At 41.8% G+C, this 12,067-nt stretch overlaps 1 non-coding gene across 1 annotated transcript; it reads left to right on the top strand.

Annotated features, from left to right (window-relative positions):
* The first annotated feature begins 4,292 nt into the window (after positions 1-4,292).
* On the top strand, positions 4,293-4,382 carry TRNAY-GUA. The gene is given in 2 exon segments: positions 4,293-4,329; positions 4,347-4,382. It is a non-coding gene; the product is annotated as a tRNA-Tyr (tRNA).
* The last annotated feature ends 7,685 nt before the right edge of the window (positions 4,383-12,067 follow it).

The following is a 12,067-nucleotide window of genomic DNA, read 5'->3' as shown; positions in this document are numbered from 1 at the left end:
GCAGTAGCAAGGAGCTAGTACATTGTAGCTGTGTAATGTCCTGTCCCAGCTGTGGTTAATTGCCACCCAAGTATCAAAACTTTCTGGGCTGATCATCATCAAAGAAAAGCTCACATGTTATCAGTCTTGTCTTTCACCAGGAGAAAGGCAATACTTGGAACTTTTTGTGGGAGAGAGGACAGGAATACTGCTTGCTGCATTTTGTAACTTGACTTAACGTGGTTGAACATTTAATGTGTTGAAGAATAGCTTGACAGCTACATGGAGGGTAGGTACTTCTTTCCATGCCTGCTGATAGGGTGAGCTCTCAGGCACTTGTATCATCCCTACTGGGTTGTGCAATCTGGATTTGATATATGGGCACTGCCCTGGGATTTCAACTGCTGTGCGTTTAAAAGTTTTTCTGTAAAGATAATATTTTCCTTTTATTAAAAATCTCTCTAGACCTATAAGGTTGTTACATAACAAAATTCAGCATATGCAGCTCAGGTGCTGAATATCCAAAGGATACTTCCCTCTGGATGTCTTACGGATAACAGAGCAGCATCAGAAGTATTAAATGGATTCTCTGAGCACAGCAAAAACTGGTATCTGTAAGCAATGTCCTATAAACTCAGTGTTTCTGAAATGCAGCCCACACTGTTGCTATGCAATGAAACTTCCTTTATATGAAACCTTCATGTACTCTCCCAATTCTTTTCTTTCTTCATTCCCACTTTCCTGCCCCTTGGCATTCATTCACACTGACATTATTAGAGTTGTCTCTGAAGCTGGCCTAAGGAGTCCTACATATTATTTACATTACAACAGAGCCTGGGGGCATCAGACAGGGATGTGGGTCTGTTGTGCCAGCTGCTATTCAGCCTTTAAGTACCAAGGTAGTCCCTGGCCCAAAGAAATTTCTATCTTGAATTTTAACAGGTAGACCAGAGGGAGATGATTGTTTCCCTGATGCTTCAAACTAAATTCAAGTTGCAGTGAGTAGTAGGCTTTGGGAAAACCTCCTCTTCTCTTGTAGGAGGAGGTAGGAGAAGCACAAAACTGCCAAATTGAGATTCCCTGAGATGATCCCTAGCTGGTGGTGCAGAAACCACAGCAGGCAACCAGTAAAGTGTAACACACACCAGACAGAAATAAAGTGAACACAAAGATTTCACAAATTTATTGCGAGTGCAGCCTAATGCTCCTATTCATAGCACGTGTGTATTTCCACCTCAAAAGAAGAGGAAACAATTCCTTCAAGTCCCTCCGGATAAACCAGATTTTAAGAATCTTTCCACTGGAAAAAAAAATCAAAACTAAACTCAAAAACCTTTAAACCATTTAAGACCACCTTAGAAAGTCAGTCTGTAAGTATGCAAAACACTGGAGACCATCATATGCTAATCTGAGCTTAACAAAACACATAGCATTACCATGTGTAATTATACAGTCCAGCTATTAGTAGCTTTACCGCTGGCTGTCCTCCATCCTGCTTTCAAGCTACATCCTTTCCTTTCATCTTATTCTACACCACATGAAACAGGTGAGCTGTTCCCTTTATATAGCTCAGGGCTCCAGTCACATAGCTCTCAAAGCTTGGTATCTTCATTTAATCAGTTAAAAGAATTGAAATAATCAGAGATCTTTCATGAACTCCATGCCAAATTTTAATTCTGTTAAGCATTCAAAGCTTACCAAGCTAAAAAAAAAAAAAAATCAAGAAAAAATTAATTAATTTTTCCTAGGAATATCTACTTTGAAAAGCTGCCCTGGAGGGTACATTTGTAGTTTAGAATATCTTTCACAAATCACCCATATATCACTGCTAGCAAGTTGCACAAAAAGACATCTCCTTTTTATTGTCAAGGCAACACTGTGGTTTCTGCATCCCATTTGTTCATGCATAGATAGTAACAGCATCCACATTTTATCTGATCCATTTGAATTTTTATCTTGACTTTAACCACTACTGGTTTCTTACAGGAGAGTACAAATTGTTTAGGGTTATCTTCACCAGTAACAACTTCTGACAGCAAAGAGATGGTGATACTAGCCCTAAAATGTCTGTATTCGTTACCTTGGATTAGATGACAGTACATCTAATAGAGCATTAATTTTCAGTTTTGGGGTCCTTGAATGTGTGGGTAAGAACAAGTGAATTATTTTTAAGGAGTTTGTGAGAGGTAACTCAGATAAAGCAGACTTACAACAATGGGCTTAAATTGGCTTGAAAGGAGCCTGAAGTGCCCCTTGAAAATGCTGTGGGGATTGCAAGCTGGAAAAGATTAGATGCCTGGGGCTATGCTATCTGCTCTGATTTAGGAGCTTGGGTCCTTGTTATCTGTTGTGCCATTCTTTCTCCAGTGCAAGATTAACCCCACATTCTTGCATAGGGGTCCTCTTTCCACCTAGGCCATCTCACCCTGGAGAGTGCAGATATTGCCCCTTCAGGCATACTGCAGTTCTCTTTTCTCTCTCTCTACCATATGCTTTTCTTTTCAGCATCAGCTGATGTGTTGCTGGTGGGTAAGTGACTGTCGTGACACATCACAGGTCCCAGGATTAGGCCTCTGAGAAACTGCAACAGTACCTTGCAGTAAGTCAGATATTTCCTGACTTTCCTAGATATTCAGGAAGATAACCAGGAAGACATCTCATTGAGTTTGTTTCGAGATATGTGCTGGTTTTAGCAGTGAAAGAGCATTAAGATGTCTGTTAGTATGAAAATAAATAAAATGTGTGTATGAGTTTGGTTGTTAAGACAAAGGTCTGTATTTTCCAAACAGAGATGTACACGGTGATAGTTTTGCTGTGAGTCCATCTGCTCTGTGGAGCCAGCCTCCTGACATGGAGGCTGTTGTGTTGGTTTTCTAAAGACCTCTGAAGAGCAGCTGGTCTAGCCTCTTGCTCCAGACAGGGTAGACTTTAAAATTAGGTCACATTACTCAAGGCTATGTCAGTCAAGCTTTGGAAATTCAACCCGCTGGACAAACTTTGCAACGGTGAAAATTTTTACTTTCATGGTATTTTTCTCCCCTTATATCTCAACAAGGTTTCTCTGGTGGCAGGTTATGTCTGTCACCTCTCACTGTGCACCTCCATGCAGAGCCTTCCCCAAACTCTCCCACTTGGGAGCTGCAGACCGCAGGATGATCCCTCCTCACCCGTCACTTCTGCGGGCTGAACGGGCCCAGCTCTCTCTGCCTTCCCTCCTGCACCCTGAGCTCCAGCCCCCTCACCAGCTTGGTGACCCCTCCACTGGACTCACTCCATGATGTCCATGCCTGCCTTACACCAAGGAGCCAAGGTGGGCCATAGTGTTCCCAGCTCAAGCTCATAAGCACTGAATATGTCGGAATAATCACTTCCCCCGGCCTGCTGGCTACTTGCTTTCTGCAACAGCCCCGTGTTTGGGGTTGAGTCACAAGGAGGAGGTGGAGGTAAGCATGGGTTAAGGATGGATACGCTCTAGGGCACTGAGGTAACACTGCTGCACACACTCCCATCACAAGTAGGATGGCATGGTTTCGGCAAACAGGGTGTCTGCTCACAGCTTTGTGCCCCACCCTGCTGCTCAGACAGACAAATGCTGGTGAATCACTATAACTCAAAAAGAGTGCAGCTTGCTTTCAATTGCCACAGCTGTGAGCTGCAGCGCTCAGATGATTCACAAAGTGTTCAGCCTTCCAGGCCCAGGGGCTGGGGAGGCCACTGGTTGCAATGCCAGACATTGCAACCTCATCTGTGTTCAGGGGTCTTACATGCACTGAGGCAGTTGGTGGGATTTGAATTGAAACCACAGTCATTATTCCTTTTAACAGGAATACGATTAACAGTCGTTATTCCTTTCTGTCCTTCTTTTCTGTTCCTCTACACTCACTGTGGAAGCTGCGGGGAGGTGTTAACTGTTTTGTTTGCTATTTTGTTATAGGATTTGGCTGGAGAACTGTTGTGGAGAATTGTGTGGAGGGGAGGTCTCTCTCTATTCCTGGTTCATCTTAGTAAATGTGGCAAGGTCACCAAAGAGTGGGGAAATTTCTTTGTCAAGCCGTAGACAGATTTCATATGGGTCACGAGAAGAACTCCAACCTTAACGCTACCACCACCAACAGTCTTACAAGAGCTGTGAACTGTTTGGCAATGAAAATTGGCAGTTTTGTAACCAAAATCCAATTTTGCAGGAGAGTTAGCTTTGTGCCTTTCTTTGGATACTGTTTTTCTGTTGTGAAAAGCAATACATATGGAGGCCCATTAGAGCCTAAGGCTATTGTTGATGCAGTCTTGACTCATTCTTGGCACTCCTTTACCTTCCTTTGATAGCTCAGCTGGTAGAGCGGAGGACTGTAGGCTGTCACTGAAAAGTAATCCTTAGGTCGCTGGTTCAACTCCGGCTCAAAGGAAAGATTTTTGAGGTTTGTTTTCAGTTTTGTCTTTCACTTTTTTTCCAGAGTTTACAACTTTGCAGAACATCCCCTTCTAACCACTCTGTACCACTCTGTGAAAAATTTAGTCTATTTTCCTTGTTTGATTCAGATGGTTGTTACAGCTGCGGTGCTGTGACCATTGTCACCTCTCTATGAACCATTCACTCAGGAGTTGGACTCAGTGATCCTTGTGGGTCCCTTCCTACTCAGAATATTCAGTGAAATTTGTGAAATCTAGCTAATCAGTTGATGCCCATTATAAAAGCTTCTGTTCCTGCAGGGACTCAAAACCTTCTACAGATCCATGAGAGGTGGAGCAGACACATGGTGCAGAGCTTGCAAAGCCTCTTTTACTGGAGTTGGGTGTGGAAAATGAGGACAGGTCCAGTTACTGGAGCACCCTTGTTGCTGGTTTCACCCCTTTTCCTGTCTTATTCTTTCATCTTGAAGTTCTGAGGCTTTGAGTGGGGCAGTGGGGAGCTAAGAGACCTGGGGAAGAAAAATGTTTTTGTGAAGACAGGAAGGGATCATTCAGGTACTGATACCTACTTGAGACAGTGACTACATGTGGCAATAATCAACAGCCTCCTGAAAGGGTTGTGAATACCACTGGGCATGCTGTCCTGAGGTATATAATTTCCAAGAACTGTCCGTTTCAATGGAGAATTGTAAAGGTTGGGGCTGGTACAAAGGAAATGGATAAGAAAGAGCCCTAAGAAAGGACATCAGAGGCCAGGTTAAGAAGGCATTTTAAGGACTCATTTATACAGAAATTTTCTGAGAATAGAAAACAGGGCACTGCGACCTGTTAAAATTTTGTTTCACACAGGAAACTGACTCACTTTCACGAGACACAATGAGTTCTGAGACATCTGTAAGGAGCTTTATTAAAGAAAAGATTAGAGGGTTTTATATGTTTACATTAGACGAGATGACATTAGGGATCTAAATCCCAAAGCTCATGCAAAGCTTCTCATGCAAAGCACCTCCTCATGCAAAGTGCAGTGCTAAGCTGAACAAAGGTAGAAGGAGGTGGCAATTTTGTTCAGTTGCTTACCTTTCATTGTGCTTAGTAAAAAAATATTTGGTACTAGTTGGAGTCAAATACACCAAGAAACCAGCTAAAATGAATAATCAAGTGATTATATGTAATTCCAATTTTTATTTTATTTTTCTTTTTTAACTAATTAGTGTCAGATCAATGACCATCGATCATAGTACAACACTGGTTTTCTTTGTCTTCCAAATCCAGCTGCATTAATTCCCCTTCAGCCTGCAAAGCAGTGCAGACTTACAGCCTCATAACCATAATGGGTTTTCAGCACAGGGAGGCACAGGAGAAGGCAGTTCTGCCTCTCCTCCCAACAACAAAACTGGCTCACCAGGCCTTGGGGTGGGGTGGGCAGGTCATTAATTTATTGCTTCATAGGTCCTCCCACAGTGGGATGGGGTTGTAAAAGCAGGAGTGAGAGCAGCAAGAAGATTCCTTTGCAGTCCCAATAGGACTCCTAGGGAGGACGATGCACAGCAGCATCATCTTCAGTGGGAATCTGGCAGTCAGTTTGTATGAGGAGGCAGAGAGGGATATGAGCCTGGGTGATGCCACAGGAGGAACTCAAGTATATTTGTAACTAACCTGGATTAGAAATCTGTCCCAAAGCACCTGGGACAGATTCCCTCCCAACTATGTGCTTTTTATGGTCTTGGTGAGCAAAGTAGGAACCTTTCCATGATTCATGCCGTTAATTGCTACAAAAAGCCTGAAAGCTGCCAATAATCATGTCATGTAAATCTTTGTAGTCATGTTAGGGAAAAGACCAATGTTTTCCCTGAGACTGGGGAATGGTGGTGACTGATGGGCAGTCTGGCTGCCTCACAGGTATTCTGTTGATGTGCAGATCTTTCCTGACTTAATATTTCAGTCGGGGTTGCACAAGGTATGGTTGAAACAAGAATGAAGGGAGAAAGGATTAGTTAGAAGTAGGTTCTCGTTGCAAGTGGTGCTCCTTCTGTGCTTGAAGAGGGTGAGTTGTTTCAGTATGGATTCACTCATATTGCTGCACACCAGTGGATAGCTGAGGCCTGTGGATAATACCACCTGATATTATCCCATGGCTGTTCCATTGCCTGTTATTTCAGCTGCCCCCATCCTTGATGCAGTGACAACACTGACTCTGTGTTTTTCTCTTCAATAACATTCACACAAGGTAGTTTTATAAAGTGAGTTCCAGCAATTGTAGCCCTCAAGCCAGAAATGTGAATTTAAATAAAGTCCTGGTGTTTTTCTCACATATGTGTGGTGGGAGGCATTTAAAAATTGTATTGTCTTTTTTGATTATGAGTTTCAGCTTTTCCCTTAATTTTGAACAAGCTTCCCCACACAGCCAAACACCTCTGATTCATCAGACATTGTGAAGGTTGCTGTGTCCTTGTCTGAGGAATGGGGCTCCACAGATCAGACCTCTGAAACAAAGATGTGACCAGCTGGGGACAATAGACCAGCAGTAGTACACTCCCAATAGACAAGATAGTGTTTGTTACCAGTGGGATGAGTGGGACTTTTCCCTTTCCTAAACACTTTCTTTTGTCTTGTCTCATCTCTTGTCCCTAACCAAACCTTTAACCTATCACCTAGTTTAGAAGCAGCATACTGCCTGGTGAAGAAATTGAAGCTCACAGAGTTGGCATAAACATGTTGCAAAATATCTGTACTTTCTCCCCCAAGGAAGGAGCAATGCTTGCTTTCCCTCAGGACAGCTTGGTGAGTAGGATCCAGTCATCTGCACCCACAATTCTTCTTATATGGTTGTTTTGCACCTTTGCTAAGCAGAGTTCTGTGGTTTGTGACTGGTCTCCTCCGTGCTCATCCTGAAAGTAATTTTTCATTAAAAATTAAAAGTGCAGTTTTTGGCACTGGCATAAGTCCAGGTCCTCAGTTGTACTTGCATTGAATGACTGTGTATCTTGAGCTTTGTTTTGATTTTCCAATACAAATGAATCTCAGCTTCTCTCTAGACACCTGTTTTCACCTGTTTGCACCAAAGTTGTGTTGCAGGGATTGCTTATTCAGACACGATGTGAAACAACTGAGCAAAGCAGGGTCTGCCTAGGGAAATTTGATTAACCTTAAAGAAATTTCAGAAGATGCTGGGTAATCTCCAAATTTTGGATGTGAGCAGCATGCTCTGGTATCAGGTTTCAGCCCAGAAATGTAGTGCTGCATCAGTGAAGGGACTGAAGCCTTAACTTTGTATTGAGCCCACTGCTTTTCTTTGAGCACTGTAACATTTTTCTGCTGTCCTTGCCCTCTTGTAGCCACCTGTTGCCTCTGGTCATGCAGATGTAGATAAAGCTCTCTGTACAGGGTCATATCTTTGTAAAGTTTTTTATTATGGCAAGGAAAACACGGTCTTGATTCCTGTCTGGAATAATAATATAAATCAATGGCAACAACTGTACAATTCCCTTACAGCTCTAGAGGTAGAATCATGGCAATTAAAATAATGTGCAATTAAGGAGAGCTTGAAAAAGCTTTTAAATCCAGGAAGCAAGTCAAGATGCTTTGCTGATGATTTGCTAGTTTGTAGAAATTGCAAGTGGTTGCAAATTGGCTTGCTTTTACCATGAAGTAAAGCTATTCTCCAGTGTGTGTTTAGCTGGATTTATGAAAAACATCTCAGCATGGCTGGAAATGACCAACAGTAGTTGCTGCCTTTACTTGCATCCACCAGACCACATAGATTTACAGCAAACTAAGCAACTGTTTGCACATTTCTTCAGGCCTTCTAAACCACCCTGTAACAACCAATTTTTCTTTTTCCTATTGTCGTTGTTATAATCAGGCCTTGATAAGAATTGCTGCCAGAGACACCCAATCAGTCCCATGCTATCATCTGGGTATGATTAGAGTCCTCAGGACAGATTGAAGCCATTTTATAGCATTGATTACTTCCTTATTTCAGGTTGTGCCATTTCACCATTTACTGATTTAAAATTCTTGCCTCATTTAAGAGGGTACATTTTTTTTACATTGTAAATAACAAAATCTATTTTGTTGTGTGAGTCCAAATAAGCTTTGAAGTTTGTGGCTTTGTAATTTGAAAGTCATCTGGAGAGTGTACGCTTTCTTGTCATCTTTAATCAATGCACTATAATCAATTATCATATCAAAGTGTTCAATTACTTCTTAGTGCAGAGGTGCTGTAGCTATTTGGCCTAATTTCCTAGAAGATTCTCAGCATTCTCACTGCAGCACTGGGGTTACTTACCTGACTACTTAAAGATGTCTGCTGTGAAAATGAAGCCAGTACTACTTGAACATCAGCCTCCTCATAGAAAGCAGTACCAGATGCTTCTTCAGCACTGCAAACCAATTCTCTCTGTCCAGTTTGTGAGCTGTGTGTACTGTGTTGCTGCCAGTTCCTAAGAAGAGAGTCTTTGTCTTTGTCTAGCTTTTATGCTAGCCTGGCTCCTTTTTTTTTTTTTTTTGTGAATATCGAGAGATTTCAACATTCCCTTTTCCTGCAGTATACTACTCTTCCATTTCTCAGGAATTATGGGAGGAAAGTTACTGCTGACTGTTGGGTCCATGAGTTTCACGTTTATTTGAAGGGTGAGGGAAAAAAACTGTGAGGTTTGGTTTGGTTTGGTTGGTTTGTTGATTTTTTTTTCATGATTGCTAATTTCCCAGTCCTTATTGAAGCTTGAGATCCACATTTGTGAATTAAGGATCTCTCTAAACTCAGAGTTGAGGTGTTGGTCCTCCTTATTGCCTTTTTTTTTGAGTATGTGGAACTGAAAAATATACAGACAATTTCATGTCAGTGTAAGGCTTTTTTTGGGGATCACTATGTTTTGAACTCCACCCAAACTTTAGTGTATCCATCCTTACATCCCTGTGACATGGAGATGTACCTATGTCCTTTCTTCGTGTAACACTGTTAGTCCCTAGGATTGCTGCAGGTGAGTGATGGGTCCCAAGCAGCTGCAGTAGAGAAGTTACCTGAACTTTCTGAGGATTTGGCTGCTTTGTGTCCTCACTGCCCTTCCTTATTTCTCAGGTTCCTAACTTTTGATAAACAATTGACTTAACTCTCTGAGAAACCAGCAACGAGTTTTCCCATGTTTTAGTTAGCAACAGCTTTTTAGGCAAGATAATCTCCTTGGTTCCTTCTCCAAGAAAACTATTGAACTACCAGTGAATGAAACTCTAGGAGTATATTGCTGTATTAAAACTTGGAGCATTGACACAACCAGTTTTCCAGCACTGACTCCATGCCAAGAGAGCAGAGTGGTGTGTTAGAAGGGAATTCTGCATTCTAATGGAGAAGGAGGAGAGTGGTGTCAACCACTTGGATATCCATCCATCCATCCATCCATCCATCTATCCATCCATCCATCCATCCATCCATCCATCCATCCATCCATCCATCCATCCATCCATCATCTGAGGCATACTGTTGCTTTCCTGCAGAAAGACATCTGTTTGTGGATGGGCCAGTGCTTGGTCCTTGGTGAGAAATGAAACAGCGCATGCACATTTCATGACAGTGAAAAAAGCAAGAGAGGACACAAAGCTCTCTTTGAGCCACTTCTTATCAGGCTGAAGGAAGGAGAGCATGAGTGGCTTTGTGGTGAGAAGGTCTGTAAAAACATAGCCATAATCCTCATCTCATCTTACCTTTTTGAGAAATATCAAACTTGTGATGAACCTTGTGACCTGTCAGAGCTCTCAGCTGAACTGCAGCTGAAGAGATTCACTGTAAAAGGATATAGGCGGCTTCTTACTGTTGATTTTTAACCATGAGAGTTCCTAAGGGAAATAGCATATAGTAATAACATTTAATGGTCTTCTGATGAGCATCTGGTACTGGGTGTTTTTTTCTTTTAAATTGCATTAAAATTAAAACTGCATTACTGCAGAGTCCTCATTTCCTGTTACGAGGCGAATTATGATGCTCTATTGATTGGCAAAGCTGTTTCCCATCCTGCCTAAGTGTGGTTAGTGGACAGAATTTAGCTCATAGACACAGACATGCCCTACCAGCCCCCTCAGTTCTGAAAGTTTTTCCCTCTAAATTATTTATAGTGAAACCACTGATTCTCAAAATTTAAAACAGAGGAGAGAAGGTATAAAATACTCTCATGTATGCCTTTGTATTAATTTATGTGCTATCACATTGAATAAAAGGAAATAGCAAGTTAAGCATGTTCAAGAAGCCACATGATGAGTATAATTGATGCATTCAGCCTATAGAACATACATATAATAGTCCATTGTAGTTATGGGATGGGCCAGCCAATATTTTTGCCTTGGAGATCATTACTTAAGCAGATGACTCTTGACCCTTTTCTTTTAGTGCTTCAAGAAGTTTGCCAGAAAGTACCCTTTTGTGTCAATCAGCCTTTAATATCTCTCTCTGAGCAGCCTCAGTTTTTCATTTAACTTACTTCTGAATGTTAATCTGCTTTTTATCCCAAGGATCTTTATGAGAAATAAATTGGAACCTTTTCAGAAACGCAGTTGTAAAAGCTTCTTCCTTACTAGTTGAAAGCTTGCCACAGTGTAGCAGCAAGGTATGCGTTGTAAAATGATGTAAAATTTAACAAAAAGAGAAATCAAAACTAAAAAGGCAATGGTGCAATGCTGGAGAGACCTGCTGGATGTTTCTGTATGGAAACTCTCTGACCTGTGTATTCCATGGAAGCATAGGAAATGGCAGCTGATAGGAGACCAAAAAAACTTACATTTGCAAAGACAAAGATCTACTTTGACATAACTTTGCCATTCCCATTGGTCCTCATCCCGCCCAAGGTGGCCAATGGGCAGAATGAAGAGAAAAGCTCACAGCCTAAATGGCAAACCACATTAGAGTAGATGGCTTAAACAGGTTCTGACTCAGGAAAGGAAGAGTGCTCCCTGGGATACTGAAGATTGGAGTAGTGCATGAAACTGGGTGGTTCCTTTTCAACCTTGTTGGGAAAAGGGAGGAAGACAGCAGCAAAGAGAGTGGGCTCCACTGAGGAGACCGATGCACACTGCTCCCAGGGACTGAAGTTGTGTGAATGCTACCAGGTACCCAGCTCTTCCCTGTGTATGCAGGGACTGGAAAGAAAATCTGTGTTTTAATGTGAGCTGTATTTCTCTTTCAGGGCTTTCTTCTCATCAACTACCCTTTTTCAAGGGGAGTGCCGGCAGACCTCTGGAACGAATTATAAGGAAATCCCATACCCTCCTATAAAAAACAAAAAAGCCTAATGTCAAGGGGAATGATAAGAGATCTTTGGTGATTTGAGAACAAATGGAACTTGGAGCCCTTTCCCCACACCACAGTAATTATTGGTGAAAAACCTCCTGAAATATGGCTTTTCTGAAGCCATGGTACCAACAGGTACCTTCCCATTTGTTTTCTTTATGATGAGGCCTTTCTCTCCTCAGTGCACATGATGATACCCACTTTATTAAAAAAAACCTACACAATTGATGGCTGCTTTTTCTTTGCTAGGAAAGACAGACCTTGGCAAATAATTACTTCTTGTTCTTACTGCTAACATCTGTATGACTTATTATTTATAGAGACTTTTTGTAAAAATGGGAATGATTTTCTTGACCTGGTAAGTTACAGTTTAAACCAATAAAAGAACAAAGGAGGGGTGCGTAA

The sequence above is a fragment of the Parus major genome, chromosome 2 (genome assembly GCF_001522545.3).
Source record: "Parus major isolate Abel chromosome 2, Parus_major1.1, whole genome shotgun sequence".
Lineage (NCBI taxonomy): Eukaryota > Metazoa > Chordata > Aves > Passeriformes > Paridae > Parus > Parus major.
This window is presented reverse-complemented; position numbering and strand designations above follow the sequence as displayed.